Here is a 13470-nt window from a genome sequence, read left to right as displayed (position 1 = left end):
TGGGGCCACCCCATTGCTGCTGCACTGCTGTGACTGAGCTCATCAAAAGAAGGCAAAAAGTTTAAAGGAAAAATTGAGAAGAAATAAAAAGAAAAGCAAAGGGAGGAAAAGAACAGATGAGCCCTGGGCTGAGGAGCCTGAATGCTGGCATCATGGGAGGTGTGGGGCCTGGCTGAGACCATTGCAGAACCCTGCATTTTGAGCCTTTTGTTCTGGACAAAAGTTGTTTTGCTGTCACTATTCATTGAATTTTTCTGAACTTTAATTAGCTGCCTCGATTGCAAAAGATTTGAAAGCCTGATGTTACTAAATGTTACATGATGGGATGAGTTGCAGCTAAAACTTTGTTTCAAGTATTGATATAACAATTGTCCCTTTTTTTAACTGGAAAAGATAATTGCTATGAGCTACAATAGAAGTATTCACTTTCATATATAACAAAGCACTTCTTTGTAAAAGCTGGCGCCTTGCAAACAATATGTTCAAAATATCTTCCCACTCATCAAGATTGTGAGCTCATTCATTGGAGTACTATTTTATCACAAGCTGCTTGATTTAAGATATTATGAAGAAACTGTTTTTGAGACTATCAGCATTTTTGGATCAAGTTCTTAAAGCCGTGTGCATTATTAATTATTTTAATAAGTACAAGTTTGCATCAAACGATGTTTCAAATATCAGAGTCAATATTTTCATGTTTGCAATTGAGTTGCTGAATGTCATTCTTTTGATTATAAATAGAACTGCTCTTGCTCTTTCCTTACAGAATTAAATTAAGATTAGGGGAGGCAACACGAGCTGAGGGCAATTCCATTTGTAACAAAACACATCTTGGCATGATGATTTTAAGTGAAAACATCTGCAGAACATAAACCAAACATCTATTTTTGGCAGTTGTCAAGTTTTAAACATTTGTCAGATTCGGTTGTGAATAGACAATGTCAGCTCATTGCAATTCTGTTAATAGCATGGCCATAATACAACAGGTCAGTTTCAAAGATTTGAGCATCTTTTCGCTTAAATATTGTCAGCTACATGGATTGGGTGAAGTGTTTTGATGAATTCTGCCCCTTGTTTTTTTTTAACTAATATCTGGAATTCGTTAACATCAACAATGTAGAATTGAATTTTCAGTCAAGGCTTGTTTGTTCATAGATTCATTTATGGTGCTGGAAAAAGCCACTCAGGTCGTTGAGTCTTATTTAGCTTCCAGTGCAGTCAGTCTGCTCAATCCTGGTAACTCTGCAAGTTTATCATATATACTTTGTACTATATGGATTACTAAAATCATGAAAATATGTCACTTTTAAAATGTTTATAAAAGAGCCTTACTTTGAGTCAATTCTAATCATTTATCTTTACAAATTATTTTCATCCCTAACCATGTTGTCTAATACTTTAAGGATATGGAATATTGCAATCTTCTTTAAACATAAATTTATAAGAACAATGTTTCAAAGCTAATGTGTTCCATAAACTATTTAAAATAACTTGAGACTTTTATTCAGTGTTAGGTATGTCTTTCTTCCAGATGGCACTTATCAAATAGATCAAAAGTTGTCAGATTCAATACCCTCACTCCCTTAATATCTCAGTAACATGCACACCTCCAGTTGATTTGTTTATTGGCAGTGCTGGGAGCCGAACCAGTACAGTTATCTTCCTCTGAGACAGCAGCCCTATGGTCTGGCAAGACTGGTGACTTAACCCTCCAATGTTGCAATGAATACAAAGACTAAAAATTCAACAGCAGCTACTACGTTATCCTGAAGGTGGCAGCACGTGAGCTGCAATCAGTTATTCCATGTAGTAAAGATAAAATTGTCATTGTTTTAACTCTGTCATTAGACAGAGATGACTGGTTAAGGTTTAACCCAAAAGGCACCCTACCCCAGGCAAGGAGAGAGGTTGTTAAGGAGAACCCTCCACAGTAATACCTGGTATAAGAATTAAACCCATGTTGTTGGTATCATTGATAATGGGAACTGCAGATGCTGGAGAATCCAAGACAATAAAATGTGAGGCTCAGGAGCACAAAAGCTGACATTTCGGGCCTAGACCCTTCATCTGCTTTTGTGCTCCTGAGATGCTGCTGGGCCTGCTGTGTTCATCCAGCCTCACATTTTATTGTTGGTATCATTCTGCTTTGCAAATGAGCATTCCAGGCAACTGAACTTGCTGACTCACGAGCCAACATGATCTATAATACACAGCAACTGAATGAATGTAACAGGTATACAACGTCTGAAAAAACAGGAATTTCCCGCACAAGCAGGAATTTTCAGAGAAAATCTGAATATCAGTATATAATTACTGGGTGACATTTCTAACCAATTTTTGTACAATTGCCATGTACAATTACTATGGCAAACCTTTGAAATTCAGGTGAAAAATGTCTCTGCAATTCTCAACTTGTACTGCATAGGGCCATTTCAAGGCAGCTACAGCTAACAGTTTGCAACTTCAATCAGGGAGCCCTCCCGACCTCCCCACCTATACTCTCCTCTCCACCGATCTTCTCCTCTATCCATGCTCGGTCCACCTCCCCCTCTCTCCCTATTTATTCTAGTTGCCTCTCCCCATCCCCCTCTCTGATGAAGGGTCTAGGCCCGAAACGTCAGCTTTGGTGCTCCAGAGATGCTGCTTGGCCTGCTGTGTTCATCCAGCTTCACACTTTGTTATCTTGGATTATCCAGCATCTGAAGTTCCCATTATCTCTGAGCAACACGGACTTAGTTTCCAGTTCACTAATGTATAGAATAGCAGCTCAGCAAAAATTCCTCAGTCAGGAGAGAAACATAACCATGTCATTTTCTATTGGGTGCTGCCTGGACTGGAGGGAAGGTCTTATGAGGAAAGGTTGAGGGAGCTAGGGCTTTTTTCATTGGAGCGAAGGAGGATGAGAGGTGACTTGATAGAGGTGTACAAGGTGATGAGTGGCATAGATAGATTGGAAAGTCAGAGACTTTTTCCCAGGGTGGAAATGACTATAACGCAGTGGCATAATTTTAAGGTGATTGGAGGAAAGTATAGGGGAAATGTCAGAGGTAGGTTCTTCACACAGAGTGGTCGATATGTAGAATGCGCTGCCAGTAGTGGTGGTGGAGTCAGATACATTAGAGACTTTTAAGCAACTCCTGGATAGGCACATGGAGGATAGTAAAATGTAGGGTATGCAGGGTAGATTGATTCTTAGTAGGATAATAGGTTGGCACAATATCATAGGTCATAGGGCCTGTATTTTGTTGTACTGTTCTATATTCTATGTTCTATTGGGCTGATTTTCCTAAGACTCTTGGTGTAATAGATAGTAATTTCATTTCTTTGAGGGTAGCCACAGAACGCTCATTCACTTGTGTCGACAGTAAGTGATATCACCTAAACAATGTTAGTATCGTGTAAGTGAACTGCAACTTTCACCATTCAATTCAGCACTGGCTTTATGGCCCCACTGAGCAATGCATATTTAGTCCAGTAGAAGCTGCCAGAATTGTAAAGTCCTGAGAAATTTTTGCCACAATGTCCAGGGAGTTATAGTTCATTCTGCGCTCCATTCTGTGCACTATTTTCTCTGGCTTAAGCTTCCACAGAGGTTTACACAGTCAAGGAGGCATATTTGGCCTCAGGAGCCTGATGGCCTAAACATAGAATTCAACAGTTTCAGAATCTCCTGACCCCAAGCTTCATCCCCACCTCCTTGGCCTGACACTACTTGTCCATCTCCTTCCCCACCTATCTAATCCATCCTTCCCACTGAGCAATCCCCACTACCCCTATTGCATCCACCTATTGCTATCCCACCTACGTTCCCCTATCCCACCTACCTTCCCCAACCCCACCCCTCTTCCCTCTATTTATTTCCCAGCTCCCTTCCTCACCAACCCCCTCCAAGTCCTGATGCAGGGTCTAGACCTGAAACATCAACTCTGCTACTCCCCTGATGCTGCCTGACCTCCAGTGTTCCTCCAATTCCACACTCTGCAACATCACTGAATTGCTTTGATTAATCAGATAACACGTGCACCATTGACAATGTTTTTACATGTTAAATTTCATAGAACATTACAGCACAGTACGGGCCCTTCGGCCCTCGATGTTGTGCCGAACTGTCATACCGATCTGAAGCCCATCTAACCTACACTATTCCATGTATGTTCATATGCTTGTCCATTTAATTTTCAAAGTCCTCTGCTTTCAACTTTTGAAGTCACTGTTATCAATTTAATAATAAATAATTATTTGATCCATTCAGCTGTTTATCAATAATGCCTAAGAAGTGGATAGCATTTAACATTACAGTTTAATCCTTTTTAAATAGCTTTATCTCCGTAACCTCCTTTCCCATGCTTCTCCGCCCTGAGTTCAAACAACAAACTGCAAAGAACTAACAAACTTCATCATTGGATGGTTTCAGCATTTCAATCAGTTGCTGCTTCCATGTTCATGCCTTCCCCTAAATCCCAAATGGCAGCCAGTGTAAATGAAAAATGGATGCACTATCACTCCTCATCCTTTTCAACATCTCTGAAGTCTTTGCCATAGTTGACCACATCAACCTCCTCCAATGTATCTCTACCATTGCCCAGCTGAGTGGGACTCCTCTCACCCAGTTCCAATCTTATCTCTCTAAGCATAACTAAACTTATCACTTATAATGGTTTTTCTTCTACTCCTGTTGCTGCACCATTATCACTGGTGTCTCCCAATAATTTATCCTTGGCTGCCTTCTATATCTCATCCGTATATTACTCAGTGGTATCATACAAAAATTGATATGTTCACTGTGATAAAACGTGTATTGTCCATTTTTAGATTTGGATATCAACATTAATGCAGATGGATGTGAGTTAGTTATGTGAAGGTATTTTAAAAGATCAGCAAACCATTCTGGGAGAGTTAATCAGCTCGAAGAACACATATGATTGCAGTCAAGTTCCTAGCAGATCCCTGTTGGGCCATTGAAGAAAATGTTTATGCTTTTGAGTTTTTGATAGGTAGAATAAACAGGGAAAAAAAAGCCATTCCTTTTTGTTTTGACATGAGTTCAGAAGAAAACAGTTTAGCTCAAAAGGGAAAAGGTTCTTTTTTCTTAGCAGAAATTAGAAAGGAACTGTACCTACAGTTTAAGAAAAAGAAACCAGAAAGCATCAGTTAGGTAAAGGTGTGAAAGCTGGAATAGGTGTGATATTTCTCTGGAATTGATACTAATGAATACTGTTGTGAACAAAATCCAAAAGGAATGCGGATGCTGTAAATCAGGAACAAAAACAAAGTTGCTGGAAAAGCTCAGCAAGTCCGGCAGCATCTGTGAAGGAAAAAAAAAGTCAGAGTTAACGTTTCGGGTCCAGTGACCCTTCCTCGGAACAGTTGTGAACATGTTAAAACTGATTTTTGATATTTATGTTAAAAACTTTCAAATTGTTTTCTTCCTTTTGTGTAACAAAAAGAATTTAAGGTTGTCTAAGCTCTGCTGCTCATGTCCTAACTTGCACCCAAGTCCTGTTCACATTTTCCCTCTGCTGGCCGACCAATGTAAGCAATACCATGTCTTTGAATTTCTTATCCTTTTCAAATTTCTTCATGACCTTGTCCTTCCCCATATCTGTAACCTCTTCCAGTTATACCAAGAATCTTAAATTCCCTCCTGAAACCTCTCTATCGCTCTATACAGCCTCCTGTCTTCTTGACCTAACAAGCTTTCGGCCACCTGATGTAATATGTGGCTTGGAGTCAATGTTATATAATATTTTTGTGAAACGCCTTACAGTATTTTATTAAGTTAAGGACACTATAGAAATACAAGTTGTTGGTATCGTAAAGCAGAACATTAATCAACCAGCTACATATGCATGACTATTAATGATGCATTGCTAAGTGTTTATATAACTACATCTTCATTTCTTATAATTCAGAAATTTGCAGCGCTGATAAGAGGAATCCATTTTATTCACTTAGGTTTCCAAATTAATGTTACTTATTCATAAAACTGCCTAAGCGATAATGTACTCATTACTTTTTACCAAAATAGATAAACAACTTAAGAATTATAAATAGCATCCTTCATGTAATAAAATATCCTAAGGTATTTTACAAATTAAATGATGGACAACAAGTAGAAATTATGGCAGAAGAGCTAAAGGGACGATCACAGGAATGAGTCTGACGGAGATGATGGAGACGAAAGTGACTACTGGAAAGTAAATTTACATGAAAGATTTATTGATCTCACTATCTGACACAGAAAATATAAACAGCTCATTTGATTATTTTTGGGCACATTCAAACTATTTTGTTTAACAATAATATAAAATGGTTATTCTTTACATTGGGTACTGTAGCTGAGAATAATGAAAAATGTTCAGATTCCAGAGCATTGCTTCGTGTTGTGTTTTGAATCGGGCACCTTGTATTGTAAGATAATAAGATGTAGAGCTGGATGAACACAGCAGGCCAAGCAGCATCAGAGGAGAAGGAAGGCTGATGTTTCAAGCCTAGATCCTTCTTCAGAAATGGGGGAGGGGAAGGGAGTTCTGAATTGAATAGGGAGAGAGGGGGAGGTGGATAGAAGATGGATAGAGGAGAAGATAGTCGGAGAGGAGACAGACAGTTCAAAGAGGCGGGGCCGTGATAATGTAAAATTCATAACTTTAACAACTTCATGAATTGAAAGAACCAGCAACAACTCTTTCTGGAATAAACTGTTTCGTAGATGAAATGGCAAAGAGAAACTGCTACAAAGGAATTAAAGGCAACATGCAATTAACCATCCCTAGGAAGAAGGAATTGAACAACATGAACAAGCTGAAAACAACAAATACTGGAAATTACAGAGGGTTAGACAACATCCAAGGAGAAATGGAAAGCTAATGTTTTGAGTCTAGATGACTCTTCATCAGAGCTGGTGAATGTGGAGGGGGCAGCATTTAAACAATAGTGGGGGAATATGGAGTCAGAGATAATAGGAACTGCAGAGATATGGGATACGGAGTGCTGGCAGAGAAAGGATGTTGACAATTCAGTGATTGGAATGTGAGAATGACAACACAATAGTGTATTTAACTGCCTTGCTGGCTATTGTGGGAATCCCATGAGCTGAAAGTATTTCACACAATGGGGGAATTTTAATGTTACATCAGGACAAGTGAGTGAGGGTAGCAACGGCAGGAGCATTTTTAAAAACCTGAAACCTGACACCAACAACAATTTTTTTTGTTATGTAACACCTTTAACATAAAAAAGGGCATTTCATAGAAGCATTTTAAACAAAATATAATGAGTCATGTGAACACATACTGGGTCGAAGGTCCAGAGGTAACTTAAATAGGCAATTTTTAATTAGTGTATCCAAAAGAAGAATATAAAGTTGAGGTGGAGTGTGGTAGGAAACAGTAACAGAGCTTAGGGCTAAGGTAAGGCACAGTTAATGATGGAGTGATTGCAAATGGGGTGCTTAAGGAATCTAGGCCTGAAACGTCAGCCTTCCTGTTCCTCTAATGCTGCTTGGCCTGCTGTGTTCATCCAGCTCTACACCTTGTTACCTCAGGTTCTTCAGCATCTGCAATTCCTACTATCTCTGCTTAAGGAATTTGATGACTGCACACATCTCAGAGGATTGTGGGGCAAGAAAACTGACAGAGATTTAACGTCATGATGTTGCTTGTCAGGGAGCTAATGTAAGAGGATGAACATAGCTATTTTGGGTTGAAACATTTGTGGGGGAACGAGGAGCATTTAACTCTAGAAAACGACGATGTTGTCGAGGAGAATACTGAGATACGGGCTACTAGACTAGGTGGGATTGAGGTTCACAAGGAAGAGGTATTAGAAATCCTTCAGCGGGTGAAGATAGATAAGTCCCCTGGGCCGGATGGGATTTATCCTCGGATCCTCTGGGAAGCCTGGGAGGAGATTGCCGAGCCTTTGGCATTGTTCTTTAACTCGTCATTGTCTACAGGAATAGTGCCAGATGACTGGAGGATAGCAAATGTGGTTCCCCTGTTCAAGAAGGGGAGTAGAGACAACCCTGGTAATTATAGAGCAGTGAGCCTTACCTCAGTTGTTGGTAAAGTGTTGGAAAAGGTTATAAGGGATAGGATTTATAATCATCTAGAAAAGAATAAATTGATTAGGGATAGTCAGCACGGTTTTGTGAAGGGAAGGTTGTGCCTCACAAACCTTATTGAGTTTTTTGAGAAGGTGACCAAACAGGTAGATGAGAGTAAACCAGTTGATGTGGTGTATACGGATTTCAGCAAGGCGTTCGATAAGGTTCCCCACAATAGGCTATTGTACAAAATGCGGAGGAATGGGATTATGGGAGATATAGCAGTTTGGATCGGAAATTGGCTTGCTGAAAGTAGACAGACGGTGGTAGTTGATGGGAAATGTTCATTCTGGAGAGCAGTTACTAGTGGTGTACCGCAAGGGTCGGTGTTGGGTCCACTGCTGTTTGTCATTTTTATAAATGACCTGGATGAGGGCATAGAAGGATGGGTTAGTAAATTTGCAGACGACACTAAGGTCGGTGGAGTTGTGGATAGTGACGAAGGATGCTGTAGGTTGCAGAGAGACATACATAAACTGCAGAGCTGGGCTGAGAGGTGGCAAATGGAGTTTAATGCAGACAAGTGTGAGGTGATGCACTTTGGTAGGAGTAACCGGAAGGCAAAGTACTGGGCTAATGGTAAGATTCTTGGTAGTGTAGATGAGCAGAGAGATCTCGGTGTCCATGTACACAGATCCTCGAAAGTTGCCACCCAGGTTGACAGGGCTGTTAAGAAGGCATACAGTGTTTTAGCTTTTATTAATAGAGGGATCGAGTTCCGGAACCAAGAGGTTACGGTGAAGCTGTACAAAACTCTGGTGCGGCCGCACTTGGAGTATTGCGTACAGTTCTGGTCACCGCATTATAAGAAGGATGTGGATGCTTTGGAAAGGGTGCAGAGGAGATTTACGAGGATGTTGCCTGGTATGGAGGGAAGGTCTTACGAGGAAAGGCTGAGGGACTTGAGGCTGTTTTCATTAGAGAGAAGAAGGTTGAGAGGTGACTTAATTGAAACATATAAAATAATCAGAGGGTTAGATAGGGTGGATAGGGAGAGCCTTTTTCCTAGGATGGTGACGGTGAGCACGAGGGGGCATAGCTTTAAATTGAGGGGTGAAAGATATAGGACAGATGTCAGAGGTAGTTTCTTTACTCAGAGAGTAGTCAGAGAATGGAATGCTTTGCCTGCAACGGTAGTAGATTCGCCAACTTTTGGTACATTTAAGTCGTCATTGGATAAGCATATGGACGTACATGGAATAGTGTAGGTTAGATGGGCTTGCATCGGTATGACAGGTCGGCACAACATCGAGGGCCGAAGGGCCTGTACTGTGCTGTAATGTTCTATGTTCTATGTTTAACATATGGGAGTGATGTTGGCTAGGTCTCCTAGGGTTCGGGAAAGTTAGAAACTATGTCAGCAATTGTTGGCTTGGAAGCATCTTCATTCATAAGGGCAGAGCTGGCCAGAATTGATTGGAAGGGGAGCAGAGCAGGGAAGATGATACAGCAGAGCTGGCAGGAGTTCCTCGGGGTAATTCAGGAGGCACAGAATTTATCCCAAGGAAGAAGAAACATATTAACGGGAGGATGAAGCAACCATGATTGACAAGGGAAGTCAGGGACAGCAATAAAACAACTGAAAAGCATACAATGTGGTGAAGCTTAATGGGAAGCCAGAGGACTGGCCTTTAATAATTAGCAGACAATATGCTTGCTTGTAATAGAAAAGAAGATTGCAAGGGATTTTTTTTGATACCTAAAAGGCAAGACATCGGACATTGGACTATTGGAAAATAAAGCTGGAGAAGTCATAATGCGGAACAAAGAAATGCTAGAGGAAATGAATTGGTACTTATACAGTTTTTTTTTACTGTGGACGACACCAGAAGCATCCTAGAACTTGAGAGTCGGGGCAGTATTGAGTCTAGTAGCCATCACGAAGGAAAAGCTGCTGGGGAACCTGAAAATCTGAACATGGGTAAATCACCCGGACTGGATGGAGGAGACCCCAGAGTTGAGGAAATTGTACAGGCAAGTAGTGACAGTGATCTTTCAGGAATCACTGGAGTCAGGGAGGATCCCAGAGGACTGAAAAATGGTTAAAGTGGCACCCATATTTAAGAAGACAAGGAACTCTAGGCTGGTTAGCCTGACCTCAGTTGTTGGTAAGGTTTTTGAGTCTATTATTAAGGATGAGAATATGGAATGCATGGTGAAATAGGGTAGAGTCAGCACAGCTTCATCAAGGGGAGATCATGCCTGACAAATCTATTAAAATTCTTTGAGGACGTAACGAGCAAGTTAGACAAAGGAGACCCAGCGAATGTGAGCTATCAGGATTTCCAGATGCCATTTGTCAAGATGTTGCACAGAAAGCAGCTAATGAAGATAAAAGCCCATGGTGTTGGGGATAAGGTACTGGCATGAATAGATAATTGACTGACTGGAAGAAGACAGAGAATTGGAATAAAGGGATCTTCTTCAGGATGGCAGCCTGTAATCAGTGGAATTCCGCAGGCATCTGTTGGGACTACGACAATTCACATTACTCATCAATGATCTGGACAAAGAAACTGAGTGCATTGTTGCTCAGTTTGCAAATGACATAAAGATAGGTGGAAGGACAGGTAATGTTAAGGAACATATAGAGTTCTGGTTTGCAGTCAATTATTTTCCTGATCTTTAAGCAGTTTGAATCACTCCTAAACTCTTGGTTCTGGATACAAGTCTTATTAACTGGGGATGAGTATGAAGAGATGGTAGAAGAGATGTTTAAGGGCAAAAGAATTTTTATTGAGTGTTTATTGAGGTACAAAAAAGGGAATTATAATACAAGAAAAGGAGTGAAAGTAACAGGGTAATTATTATGGGGGATGTTAACTTTCCAAGTATTGACTGGAAATGCTATAGTTTGAGTACTTTAAATGTGTCAGCTTTTGTCCAGTGTGTGCAGGACAGTTTCTTGACACTGTACGTAGATAGGCCAACAAGAGGCGAGGCCACATTGGATTTGGTACTGGGTAATGAACCAGGCCAGGTGTTAGATTTGGAGGGAGGTGAGTACTTTGGTGATAGTGACCACAATTCAGTTACGTCTACTTTAGCGATGGAAAGCGATAGATGTCTACTGCGGAGCAAGAGTTATAGCTGGGGGAAAGGCTATTATGAGGTGATCAGGCAAGATTTAGGATGCACAGGATGGGGAAGGAAAATGCAGGGGTTGGGTACAATTGAAATGTGGAGCTTGTTCAAGGAACAGATACTGTGTGTCCTTGATAAGTATGTATCTGCCAGGCAGGGAGGAAGTGGCCGAGCGAGGGAACCGTGGTTTACTAAAGAAGTTGAATCTCTTGTCAAGAGGAAGAAGGAGGCTTACGTAAAGCTGAGGTGTGAAGGCTCAGTTAGGGCACTTGAGAGTTACAAGTTAGCCAGGAAGCACCTAAAGAGAGAGCTAAGAAGAGCTAGGAGGGGACATGAGAAGACTTTGGCAGGTAGGATCAAGGAAAACCCTAAAGTTTTCTACAGGTATGTCAGGAATAAAAGATTGACTAGAGTAAGATTAGGGCCAGTCAAGGATAGTAGTGGAAAGTTGTGCATGGAGTCCTAAATGAATATTTTTCGTCAGTATTCACACAGAAAAATACAATGTTGTCGAGGAGAATACTGAGATACAGGCTATTAGACTAGACGGGGTTGAGGTTCATAAGGAGGAGGTGTTAGTAATTCTGGAAAGTGTGAAAATAGATAAGTCCCCTGGGCAGAATGGGATTTATTCTAGGATTCTCTGGGACGCTAGGGAGGAGATTGCAGAGCCTTTGGCTTTGATCTTTCTGTCGTCAATGTTCACAGGAATAGTGCCAGAAGACTGGAGGATTGCAAAAGTTGTCCCCTTGTTCAAGAAGGGGAGTAGAGACAACCCTGGCAATTGTAGACCAGTGAGCCTTACTTCGGGTGTTGGAAAGGATTATAAGAGATAGGATTAGAATATATTAGAATAGAAGAGATAGAGAAAAGAATAATTTCGTTAGTGATAGTCAACACCATTCTGTGAAGGGTAGGTCGTGACTCACAAACCTTATTGAGTTCTTTGAGAAGGTGACCAAACAGGTGGATGAGGGTAAAGCGATTGATGTGGTGTATATGGATTTCAGCAAAGCGTTTGACAAAGTTCCCCACGGTAGGCTATTGCAGAAGATACAGAGGCATGGGATTGAGGGTGATTTAGCAGTTTGGATCAGAAATTGGCTAGCTGTAAGAAGACAGAGGGTGGTGGTTGTTGGGAAATGTTCATCCTGGAGCTCAGTTATTAGTGGTGTACTGCAAGGATCTGTTTTGGGGCCACTGCTATTTGTCATTTTTATAAATGACCTGGAAGAGGGCGTTGAAGGATGGGTTAGTAAATTTGTGGATGACGCTAAAGTCGGTAGAGTTGTGGAGAGTGTGGAAGGATGCTGTAGGTTACAGAGAGATATAGATAAGCTGCAGAGCTGTGCTGAGAGGTGGCAATTGGAGTTTAATGTGGAAAAATGTGAGGTGATTTACTATGGAAGGAGTAACAGAAATACAGAGTACTGGGCTCTTGGTATGATTCTTGGTAGTGTGGATGAGCAGAGAGATCTCAGTGTCCATGCGCACTGATGCCTGAAAGTTGCCACCCAGGTTGATAGGGTTGTTAAGAATGCATACAGTGTGTTAGGTTTTACTGGTAGAGGGATTGAGTTTCGGAGCCATGAGGTCATGTTGCAGCTGTACAAAACTCTGGTGGGGCCGCATTTGGAGTATTGCCTACAGTTCTGGTTGCCGCATTATAGGAAGGATGTTGAAGCATTGGAAAGGGTGCAGAGGAGATTTACCAGGATGTTGCCTGGTATGGAGGGAAGGTCTTATGAGGAAAGGTTAAGTGACTTGAGGTTGTTTTTGTTAAAGAGAAGAAGATTAAGAGGTGACCTAATAGAGACATACAAGATGATCAGAGGATTAGACAGGGTGGGCAGTGAGAGCCTTTTTCCTGGGATGGTGATGGCTAGCACGAGGAGACATAGCTTTAAATTGAGGCGTGATAGATATAGGACAGATGTCTGCAACATTAGTAGACTCGCCAACTTTAAGGGCATTTAAATGGTCATTGGATAAACATATGGATGATAATGGAATAGTGCAGGTTAAAAGAGCTTCAGTGATAATGGGAACTGCAGATGCCGGAGAATCCAAGATAATAAAATGTGAGGCTGGATGAACACAGCAGGCCGAGCAGCATCTCAGGAGCACAAAAGCTGACATTTCGGGCCTACACCCTTCATCAGAGAGGGGGATGGGGTGAGGGTTCTGGAATAAATAGGGAGAGAGGGGGAGGCGGACCGAAGATGGAGAGAAAAGAAGATAGGTGGAGAGGAGAGTGTAGGTGGGGAGGTAGGTAGGGGATA

The sequence above is a fragment of the Stegostoma tigrinum genome, chromosome 1 (assembly GCF_030684315.1).
Source record: "Stegostoma tigrinum isolate sSteTig4 chromosome 1, sSteTig4.hap1, whole genome shotgun sequence".
Lineage (NCBI taxonomy): Eukaryota > Metazoa > Chordata > Chondrichthyes > Orectolobiformes > Stegostomatidae > Stegostoma > Stegostoma tigrinum.
The sequence above is the reverse complement of the archived record's forward strand: the minus strand, read 5'-3'. Positions refer to the sequence as shown.